Genomic DNA, 12,516 nt, shown 5'->3' on the forward strand with positions numbered 1-12,516 from the left:
ATTACATCAAGAATGTTATTGAAAAAAATGACAAGCTTACAAATTAAACTTTTAAGCAAGGAGGGAGAGGGACCCATGTCATCTGTTAAAAAAAACCCAAGGGCTTCCCTGGTGGCGCAGTGGTTGAGAGTCTGCCTGCTAATGCAGGGGACATGGGTGCGAGCCCTGGTCTGGGAAGATCCCACATGCCGCGGAGCAGCTGGGCCCGTGAGCCACAATTACTGAGCCTGCGCGTCTGGAGCCTGTGCTCCGCAACAAGAGAGGCCGCGATGGTGAGAGGCCCGCGCACCGCGATGAAGAGTGGCCCCCGCTTGCCACAACTAGAGAAAGCCCTCGCACAGAAACGAAGACCCAACACAGCCAAAAATAAATAAATAAACACAGCCAAAAATAAATAAATAAATAAATAAATTTTAAAAATATGGAACTCACCATCTAAAAAAAAAAAAAAAAAACCCAAAAAACAAAAAAACCTGTAACATGGAGGGGTACTGGGTGAGATACTCAGATGATCTGAGTCTCAAAGCTGGGTGTTTTCTGGAAGAAAGGAGAACCTACCACATTCTAGAAGGGAGCTGACTCAATTCTCAGTTGTTTAAGGAAGCAACTGAAATCTTGTCTTCCTGATGAATCCAGGAGCCACAGAGCCTGTTAGTTTCTTACCTGTAATTTTCAATATTTTCAGTTTAGAATGTTGTTATATATGCCTATATCAATATATTGTATCACATGAGCATAATAAATACCACACCACGATTGAGAGAGTCACCATCCTGAGTTCAAAGTCCAGTTCTATTAGTGACCAACAATTTACTTCACTTCTCATGTCTCAGCCCCCTTTCAAGTAAAAGTGAAGTAATAATAGTACAAAGCTCAGGGGTTGTTATGAGGACTCCGTGAATTATGTAAAGCCAATGAAGCAAATGCTAAGTTAACTTACACAATATTGAGTTCTCAGACAATTTAATAGTTTAACATACATTGTGAATTTTTAAGAGGGAGCTGTATTATCTGAAAAAGAAGAGATTTGAATCCACCCAGATACACATTTGAATTCTACCTCAGCTTCTTACCAGTTATGCCATATTAGGCAAGTTATTTAATCTTTTAAAAATAGATGCATATATAATATCTATTTTACAGAGTTGATGAGAGTGAGATGGCTTAGAACACAGAAGCTAATTCTTATTTCATGTATGAACTGGATTAGTAAGTTTGTCACTTGATATGTATTATAACATGTAAAGCATATGTTTTAATTATTAGATACAATAATATAATTAATAATCTAGCAGGTTACACAGAACCTTCAGTGGGGGCATATATAAGCAATGGTGGAGTGTAAAAATAGTGATTAAACATTATTGATTTGAATATTACCACAGAAGCATTTCTGGCTAAAATTATTTTTGTCTAAATTATAGATAAGCTATCTATAAGTCATATCATTTCCTACCTGGGGTCCTACTTCACTGAAAAGAAAAAAAAGTTTATCTAGTGTGGAACTCCATCTTCCTTTTTGTACTCCCTGTTCCATGTGCCTAAACAGTAAATAGCATAATTTTAAAAAATTATTTTAATGGATGTAAATTTATCCTTTATCCAGATTTAATCCTTGTTAACTCTGGGATGAACAACTGGTTTCTTTCTTCTGACAGGGAATCATGTCCTAAAAATATCCATCAGTCTACAGCCCCTCCTCCATCTCCTGTAACTGTCCCTTTGTTCTGAGCAGTGGTTCCATTATACACTGCTGGAGTATGTATGATACCAACACCTGGAAACGCTTTCTTATTCAGGAGTCGAGTGTTTGTTAAGGCTTTGAAGGCTCAAAAGTTCAGTGGGTGTTTATGAGAAGACATCTGAAGGACACACCATTGGCCCCTAGTGTGATAGAGCTGTTTAGATACTATACTCATTATTGGACTGAAACTTCACCAACTATATACAGTTGAGGAAAACTGGGACTTCTCTGAGTTTTGTTCTATGAAATAACAGGAATAATTGTTATGACAAAAACATAATGGCTAAAAAAAATGACTGGAAGCTATTCTGAAGAAATAGTTTTCATCTCTCAATAAAATAATCCAGGAAGGATTAGAGGTGAATTCTTTAAGACCACAGATGTTCCTCACTCTTATTAGCACTTTGTAATTTAACTATCCTGCTTGGAACTACACAAAGATGATTTGCAGTATGGATAATGTATAACTTTAGTGTTCAGTAATCACATTATCAGACAATACATAATGTTATTTGTGTTTTACATTTAAAGTGGCATAGAAAGTACTGAGTAAAAGAATTCATCAGAAGTGTTGACAAGATTTTTAATTCCTTCTGTTTCCTTTGGTATTTTTCTTAAATAGGATATATAAGCAATGTAACCCATATGTAAAACACATCTCAGTTTATGTTTATTCTGCTTTTTTATTGCACATTTGAAAATTAATAATTCAATGTTCTAATATTAGCTGTCATCTTAGCTGTGATAAGATTAATAATTCATCAAAATGATATCAAACAAATGGTGCCTTTTTTGTTCTAGATGAGGAGTCCTTTCAGCTTTGAGAAACTACAACTGGTAAATTTATTTCTTTTATTTTAGGTCAAATAATATTTAAACATTTAAGCTATAATTTTAATGTTTTAATTTTAAATATATAAATCTGCATATATCACAAGTGATGCTGAAAAAACAACCTTTCTCTTGTTATAGTTGGTTGTTCCTGCCCTTGCTCATTTCTTGGCAGATAAGCATTCTTTAGAAAAAAGCACAATAAAAGTGTCATGTTTTGGAAAAGTTGAATATAAATGATTTCTTCTTGGGTTCTGGTCGATGTTGTGCTCTGCCTTTTACAGGCTAGAATTCACTGTAGTGAGTGATGGATACAATAGAGTTTGAAACTTTTTTTCTGAGAATAATTATATATTTTCTGAGAAAAGGATTTTTTGTGAATCTATTTGAATGTATTTTAAGTTAAAATATTGTGATCTTAAAATATTTTCAGTTAAAAATGTGATTTTTAAAATACTTGCTTTCAAGATTCTTTATATTTTTCCTCATTTTTTTAAGGAGAGAAACGCTGTCTCTTTCTAATGTATAGTTATTGTTTTGGGGATCCTAGGATTGGGAGTGATAACACAGTTTATTAAAATCCCACCTGTTTCATTCCCACATTTTTGTGGGGGAAGGGAGAGTCAACAGGAGGCATTTGTGGTATAGAGCAAAAGACTACAGCCCAGAATTCACATAAGACCCTAGATAATTCCGATATAAGTGGTCCACTCAGGGTGATGATCTACCCCAACTGGACTAGATTACCCCAGCATTGTTCTTAGTACTAGCAGTAAACATATTATTAAGAGCGCCCCCTTTAACTCTTGAAAGTGTTTGGGTTTGGATGATAATATGGTCATCCTACCCATAGATCACACTTTGAGAAACACACAATCCTTGTCTCAGTAAAGCATAGCTCCCAAGTTTCAAATAAGCATTTCGATGTTGTAGATTAGAACTGGCTGTCAAGTTAACAATCACCTTCTATACCTTGAAATGGTTGTCTTCTTCCTGGTCCTCCCTCCCTACCTGCTGACACTTACCAGTGTCTTCTTTGCTATGTTCTTTTTAAAAATACATTTAAACCCCATTAGTTTATGTTTGGATTATTCAAATAAGCATGTACGTCAAAGACACTACTAGCATTCACACTAAAATATAGAGTTTTTCACTTAGCTGATTTACTTTCAAGTACATAAACAAATTCTCATAGGTTTACAGGCTATGTGCAAAAGACCCTGATAAATCTGCTAATCAGAACAAAAAGGACATATTAAAAACAGAGGAATTTACAGTCTTCTATCCTTTCCTCCTACTTTTGACAAATTAAGTAGGTGTCTTCACAGCAAAGAGAAGCAGTCCAAAAAGTTTTCCCTCCTCATTTGGTAGAACTTGTTTCATTATAATAACTCATTTATCACAATTTTCTATTTAAGGATTCTAATTCAACAACTATTGAGTCACCGATATATAGGATCTAACACAGCTCCTTCCATAGATGCCAAGAAAAGAAAATATAGTCCATTCTCTTGAGAAGAACATAATCTAGTATAGCAAGTGGATAAACATTTCTTTAAACTGTGATGTATGTTATATTGGAGTCATATGTAAAATGCCATGGGAACACAAAAGATGGTTAAACTCATTTGATTTTTACCTTAAGAAATGCAGCATCTTTTTTCATGGACATCTAGGTAATGGAGCATTTTGCCAGGGAATCCATTAACAGCCAATTCTAGTTGAAGACAGTACTGATGTTTTACAAAAATGAAATTTTTCATTGAAGCTTGATTTGACCAACAACATTTGTTGAATAAGGACCGACTATGTGCAGACTATTTTCCTTGGCACTGAAGGTGAAATAATCATTATATAAGTCATACTCTTTGCCTTCCAAATGCTTAAAGAAATATGTGTAAAGAGAAGAGCTTAGTTATTAGGACACTAAGTTTGAGACAAAGACAAATTTTCCATTGGCTGGGAAAAAAACATGACAATCTGTAATAATGAAGGTCATATTCCAGCTTTGACTTTATAAGTAAGATTTTGGAGATTTGTCTGCAAGAATTTTTCTGTGATAACTTTCTAATCAAAATATTCATTTAATAAAATGTTCTGACAAAGATAATGAATGCCTCATTGATCTCTTCTCTGTTCTCTTGGGTTTTATTTGTTCATTTTACACATATTGGAATATAGGTCTATGCCCTACTCAGTAATTCATTTTATTTAGGGCCCCAACAGTCTCCCCTGATGTGACCATACTTCATATCTCTGGGCCTTATGCACATATTTTTGTAATTTAACAATCCCTAATTAACTGCACATGGTTTCTAAATATTCTTCAATGTCTAGTATGCTCTGCCATTCCACATTTGATGAAGCAAGAATCTGCAGGGCAGAGATCATAGGTTTTGTGAATTCTTCATTTATATTTCCTTACCCATATGTGGCCTTCAGTAGATACTGGACCACCTTTTTATTATATCAAACTGATTTGAGGGATTGAGAAGTCTCAAGAATCTGAAGTCAGGAATTATGGGGGAATAATAGATCTGCTCACTAATTAAACATTAGTGAAGATACTATAAAACTAGAGAAAAACATAGGCAGAACACTCTTTGCCATAAATTGTAGCAATATTTTTTTGGATCTGTCTCCTAAAGTAAAGGAAATAAAAATAAATGGGTCCTTGTTAAAGTTAAAATTACTGGCCAATATCACAGATGAACATAGACGCAAATATCCTCAACAAAATACTAGCAAACCAACTCCAACAATACATTAAAAGGATCATACACCATGATCAAGTGGGATTTATCCCAGGGATGCAAGGATTCTTCAGTATCCACAAATCAATCAGTGTGAAACACCACATTAACAAACAGAAGAATAAAAATCATATGATCATCTCAATAGATGCAGAAAAAGCTTTTGACAAAATTCAGCACTATTTTATGATAAAAGCTCTCCAGAAAGTGGGAATAGAGGAAACCTACCTCAATATAATAAAGGTCATATATGACAAACCTACAGCTAACATCATTCTCAATGGTGAAAAGCTGAAAGCATTCCCTCTAAGACCAGGAAAAAGAAAAGGATATCCATTGTCGCCACTTTTATTCAACATAGTTTTGGAAGTCCTAGCCACAGTAATCAGAGAAGAAAAAGAAATAAAAGAAATCCAAATTGGAAAAGAAGAAGTAAAACTGTTACTATTTGCAGATAACATACCATACACAGAAAATCTTTAAGATGCTACCAGAAAACTACTAGAGTTCATCAATGAATTTTGTGAAGTTACAGGATACAAAATTAATACACAGAAATCTGTTTCATTTCTACACTAACAACAAAAGATCAGAAAGAGAAATTAAGGAAACAATCTCATCTACCACTGCATCAAAAAGCATAAAATACTTAGGAATAAACCTACCTGAGGAGACAAAAGGACTGTACTCTGACACTGATGAAAGAAATCAAAGATAACACAAACAGGTGGAAGGATACACCATGTTCTTGGATTGGAAGAATCAATATTGTTAAAATGACTACACTACCCAAGGCAATCTACAGATTCAATGCAATCCCTAACAAATTACCAATGGCGATTTTCACAGAACTAGAATAAAAAACTTTAAAATTTATATTGAAACACAAAAGACCCTGAATAGCCAAAGCAATCCTGAGAAAGTAAATGGAGAGGGAGTAATCAGACTCTCTGACTTCAGACTATACTACAAAGCTACTGTAATCAAAAAGTATGGTACTGGCACAAAAACAGAAATACAGATCAATGGAACAGGATAGAAAGCCCAGAAATAAACTCATGCACTATGGTCAATTAATTTATGACAAAGGAGGCAAGAATATACAATGGAAAAAAGACAGTCTCTGCAATAAGTGGTGCTGGGAAAACTGGACAGCTACATGTAAAAAAATAAAAATAGAATATTCTCTAACATCATACATAAAAATAAACTAAAAATGGATCAAAGAACTAAATGTAAGACTGGACACCATAAAACTCTTAGAGGAAAACATAGGAAGAACACTCTTTGACATAAATCACAGCAATATCTTTTCTGATGCATCTCCTAGAGTAATCAAAATAAAAACAAAAATAAACAAATGGGACCTAATGAAACTTAAAAACTTCTGCACAGTGAAGGAAACCATAAACAAAGCAAAAAGGCAAACAACAGAATGGGAGAAAATATCTGCAGATGAAGCAACAGACAAGGGATTAATCTCCCAAATGTACAAACAGTTCATGCAGCAGTATGTCAAAAAAACAACCTAATCAAAAAATGGGCAGAAGACCTAAATAGACACTTCTCCAAAGGAGATATCCAGATGGCCAACAGACACATGAAAAGATGATCAAAGTCACTAATTATCAGAGAAATGCAAATGAAAACTACAGTGAGGTATCTCCTCACACCAATCAGAATGGCCATCATCAAAAAGCCTACCAACAATAAATGCTGGAGAGGGTGTGAAGAAAAGGGAACCCTCCTACACTGTTGGTGGGAATGTAAATTGGTAAAACCACTATGGAGGACAGTATGGAGGTTCCTTAAAAAACTAAAAATAGAGCTACCATATGATACAGCAATCCCACTCCTGGGCATATATCTGGAGAAAACTGTAATCCAAAAAGATAACACACACCCCAATGTTCATTGTAGCACTATTTACAATAACCAAGACATGGAAGCAACCTAAATGTCTATCAACATAGGAATGGATAAAGTTGTGGTACATATATACAATGGAATATTACTCAGCCATAAAAAAAGAATGAAATAATGCCATTTGCAGCAACATGGATGAACCAAGAGATTATCATACGAAGTGAAGTCAGTCAGAAAGAAAGATAAATATAATCTCACTCATATGTGGAATCTAATTTTAAAAAATACACAAATGAACTTATTTACAAAATAGAAACAGACTTACAGATATTGAAAACAAACTTATGGTTACCAAAGGGGAAATGTGGTATGGGGGAAGGATAAATCAGGAGCTTGGGATGAATATACACACACTACTACATGTAAGATAGATAACCAACAAGGACCTACTGTGTAGCACAGGGAACTATACTCAATATTCTGTGATAACCTATATGAGAAAAGAATCTATAAAAGAATGAATATATGTATATGTAAAACTGAGTCACTTTGCTGTACACCTGAAACTAACACAACATTGTAAATCAACTATAATAAAATTAAAATATAAAAAATAGATGATAAAAAAAATAAAAGCTTTTGCACAGCAAAGGAAACCATCAATAAAACTGAAAAGACAACATACCAAATGGGAGAAAATATTTCTAAATGATGCAACAAACAAGGTGTTGATACCCAAAATGTGTAAACAGCTCATATAACTCAATATTGAAAAAAGAAACCCAATTAAAAATAGAAATGAATAGACATTGTTTCCAAAGTGGAAATGCAGATGGCCGACAGGCACATGAAAAGATTGCTCAACATCACTAATCATCAAGGACATGCAAATGAAATCCACAGTGAGATACCAACTCACACCTGTCAGAATGACTATCATCAAAAACAACCCAAATGACAAATGTTGGCAAGTACGTGGAGAAAAGAGAACACTTGTACACTGTTGGTGGGAATGTAAATTGGTGCAGCCACTGTGGAAAACAGTATGAAAGTTTCTCAAAAAACTAAAAATAGAACTAACACATGACCCAGCAATTCCACTCCTGGGTATATATCTGAAAAAAAACAAAAACACAAATTTGAAAAGATAAATGCACCCCAATGCTCATAGCAGCATTACTTACAATTGCCAAGATATGGAAACAACCCAAGTGTCCATCAACAGACGAATGAATAAAGGAGATGTGATCTATATATATATATGTGTGTGTGTATATATATATCACACACACACACACAATGGAATACTACTCAGCATAAATGAAGAACGAAATTTTGCAATTTGCAGCAACATGGATGGATTTGGAGGGCATTATGCTAAGTGAAATAATTCAGAAAGAGAAGGACAAATACTGTATCGTATCACTTATATGTGGATTCTAAAAAATACAACAAACTGGTGAATATAACAAAAAAAGCAGATGCACAGATATAAGAAAAAACTAGTGATTACTAGTGGCAGGGGCAAGTGGGGAGTGGGAGATACAAACTCTTGGGTATAAGATAGGCTCAAGAATGTACTGTATAACACAGGGAATATAGCCAATATTTTTTAATAACTGTAAATGGAAAGTAATCTTTAAAATTGTATAAAAATAAAAAATTTAAAAACATTTTGTGTTACAGTATGCAAGTGCTACATTCTGAATGTTTATGTTCCCCCAAAATTTGTATGTTGAAATCCTAATGCACAATGTGATGATATTAGTCAATGGGAAGCTTTGGGGGTGATTAGGTCATGAGATTGATGTCCTTATAAAGGAGACCATAGAGAGCTCCCCTGCCCACTTCCACCCTGTGAGGATTCAATGAGAAGTCTACAAACCGGAAAACGGCCCTCACCCAACCATGCTGGCACCCTGACCTCAGATTTCTATCCTCCAGAACCATGAGAAATAAGTTTCTGTTCTTTATAAGCTACCCAGTCTATGATACTTTGTTATAGCAGCCTGAATGAACTAAGACAGACTGGTACCTTGGAGCACACGGGAGCTATAAAGATGAAGAAGATACTAGTAAACCAAGCAATTATAGTTCATGCTTAGGAATCACATTTCAAGTGATGTTGGGTCAAAAATTGAAAAAAGTTTCTCTTCAGTATCAAACATTCTGTCATTTGTTTCTTTCTCTCTGAGGCAGATAAATAAAAGCTAAAATGAAGAAAATACTTTGATAGTGTATGATTGAAAAACATGTGTCTTACGGAGACAGGAACATTGCCATTGTCTATTACAGAACTTAGGTTCTCACGACGACTATGCAGAATTATTTTCTTCCATATACCCTCACAGTATAATAAGATCCCATAATATTTAAAACTGGCAAGTCAAATTTGCTTAGGAAATTTCAAAATTACAAACTTTTTGATCAGACGTTTTTCTCTTCCTATCAACTACATACATTTATTGAGCTTCATTTTTTGTTAGTATCAAAAGCTATTGATGCGCAAGATAAATATTGAGCTGACCTTGCTTTCACCTCAGTTTATATTTACTTCTTAAGTCAATAAATCTAGAAACTGATCTGACAGCAGTCAATATTAGTTTAAAATTCTTAAAATAGCAGTTTGCTGTAAGGTAATAATTCAGTATTTTATAGATTCTGCCTCAAAGAAATAAAAAGGCAATGTAAGTTACCAATTTGTTAGATAAAACTATTTCTGTGTCATCTGGTTTCAAACATGAGGATCTCACTCATGCCAAAGAACATCTTAATGTATCTTCTAATCTCTGACCCAAAGTATTTCAAATACTTTATCCCACTTGCTCGTGGCAATTGAACACCAGTGTCTTGCTTTGCTTCTAATTATAATTAAGCTATATAATTATTCTCTAAATGACTGATGCTTTCTGTTGGGTCCAGTTCCCTCTGGACTGAATTTTACCTAGAGGTATAATAAATATAGTCAACAGCCATAATGGACTTTGGAAGTTAAAGGTAATAATATATTTGTTACCTCATTAATCAGCTTGTTTTTATCTTTTCAAAGTCTAGGAGATATAAAACCACAGGTCAAGATTTGCATATATTTATACTATAGAGAAAGGAGGTAAGCTTAGGGGCCTGGTCATAACCAAAGCAATATATTCTACAATTTATTACTTTTGTTAAGGCCATAGCACTCATCTTTTACTTACACTACGCCCCAGTGCTTTGGGGGATGGATGACATACTCATACTACAGAATTCCAAAATGAAATCACCTAAAAGGTATTTTTTAAAAAAAACTTAAACCTTAATTTTCCACCTAAGTAACAAATAAGGAAATTTTGTTTTGGAAATAACCTATACCCAATTATGTTCTAAAGAAACAGGTTGTAATATAAAAATATAATCAGACAACCATTTAGGAACTGAGTCTAAATAGCATGGAGATAGATGATGAGGTCAAAACAAAAAACATGTTATATAGTTTTCATTTCATCAGTTAAATGCATCCTACTGTAGGACATTTCAAAGTGTAATATGGGTTAGAAGTTATTCATAATCTTTCAAAAGTTTAGTGCATTCTTAGTGAATGACCATCTAACTAGAGCACAATCATGCTAATTGGCCAAACCATGCAAGGAAGATAACAATTGCTTCAGGAAATACTGACACCCACTTGAAATCACATTAGAAAACCTTATGAGTGCAAAGTTAATAATCCTTCCAATACATTTTAAAGATTTTTGAGGACAGCTATGTCTTGTTTGTATTCACATCATTACATGCTTAGCACGTTATGTGGCTCTCAAATTCGTATGCTTACCATAACAAACTTATGCAGATGATTTTTATTCTACATTAATTAACCATCTTCGTGGTTCTTTAGTCAAGTGCTAAATCTAGATTTAGAAGGTACTAGTAAATACAGTGTCTAACTCTATCATGAAGAAAACCCTGTTGGTAAATATTAGAATGGTAAGGTTAGTATTATTCTTTCATTTATTAACTTTTAATCCTACTGTTCTTACAAGCTGCTATTTCTTTTTATCCTGAACTACTTCTTATAATCTATTCCAGCTCCATGATTGTGTGTTTATACTGAATTTAGCATTAGATGAAATATTCATTATGATACTTAATTGAAAAGATCATGTAGACGAGGTATTTTGAAATGATCAAAATGCAACTGGTAATAAGTATGTAACTGATAAGTTTTGATAGGATTATTTTATGCTATTTTATTTAGTTTTTATATTACTAACTCATGTCCAAAAGGATAAAAAATATTCAAGGGAAGTCTTCATCTAATTATTCAGTTCTCTCTCTCATATATCTAAGAAACTGAAAATGGTTAGAGAGAGACAGTTATTTCCAGAGAACTAGCATTTGAAATTCAACAAAATGAATTCTCTTTTTACCTAGAATTCTTTATATTTTTTGTACTTAGTTTTGGTTAACAGAGTGCTGCTTACAGTATCTCTCATTTGTGTAAGTGAAAAACAACTATGTTTTTATTACTTAAAATATTACAAAAAGGGACAATATGCTAAAAATATGCAGTGAACAAATATCATCTGTACAGACTGGAAGAGAACCTTCATAAATTAACCTTATTAGTGCATTACTGTAAGCGAATGCCAAAAACGCTCCTAATTTGCATTAAGATAGATTTTTCAGGTTGGCTGCATGATTTAATTAAAGAAAAGATTAAGAATCATTAAACAAGCTGCTCTACCTTGCAATAACAGAATTCATATCTGATTCAGGTTAACGAAAACACAGATGGTGATTCAGTAACTGTTGAGTTGCTGTAACAGAATGAAAATGATCCCATTAGTTCTCTGGAAATGTGAGGGAATTTGGAAATTAGTATGCAGATACATTGTATGGTGCTAGACAGCTTGGTCTGCTCGGATCATCGCTGATTATACTTTGTTTGGGTTGGCAACACTGAACTTAATAAATGAAAAAATGTTCCAGTATACCACAGTTGGAAACTGTTCAAGGTTGAAATAGGTGTGCAGGCTTTCAAAAGGAGAGAGTTAAGTAAACAAATGTCAATCAATTCAGAGCTGGAAACTTTTTTTTTCTTTAAAGAATGTGTCTGTTCTTGAGAAGCAAGTGTCATAAAAATGGAAACCCTTTACTGGATACATATGTCCGTGTGGTATTTATTATTACAAAAGTATTTTAAATGCATAGTACCAGTTTGAGGGAGATGTGCAAGCGTTTTAATAGCTTTTTTTTTTTCTGGCAGAAATAGAAAAATTCAGTCACTATAAGGATTATTATATTTTTCACAAAAAAATCAATATAATTCTGATGGAAAATGTT

General features: G+C 33.7%; 1 long non-coding RNA gene across 2 annotated transcripts in view; it reads right to left on the reverse strand.

Moving 5' to 3' along the window:
• The window catches only part of LOC309631158, a 163,096-nt gene that overhangs the window by 4,162 nt on the left and 146,418 nt on the right, over positions 1 to 12,516 (reverse strand). For both annotated transcript variants that reach the window (XR_014246110.1, XR_014246111.1), the window contains one exon: positions 559 to 663. This is a non-coding gene — a long non-coding RNA (uncharacterized lncRNA). The remainder of the gene's footprint in view (positions 1 to 558; positions 664 to 12,516) is intronic.

The sequence above is a fragment of the Balaenoptera borealis genome (assembly GCF_965194805.1).
Source record: "Balaenoptera borealis genome assembly, chromosome: 6".
Lineage (NCBI taxonomy): Eukaryota > Metazoa > Chordata > Mammalia > Artiodactyla > Balaenopteridae > Balaenoptera > Balaenoptera borealis.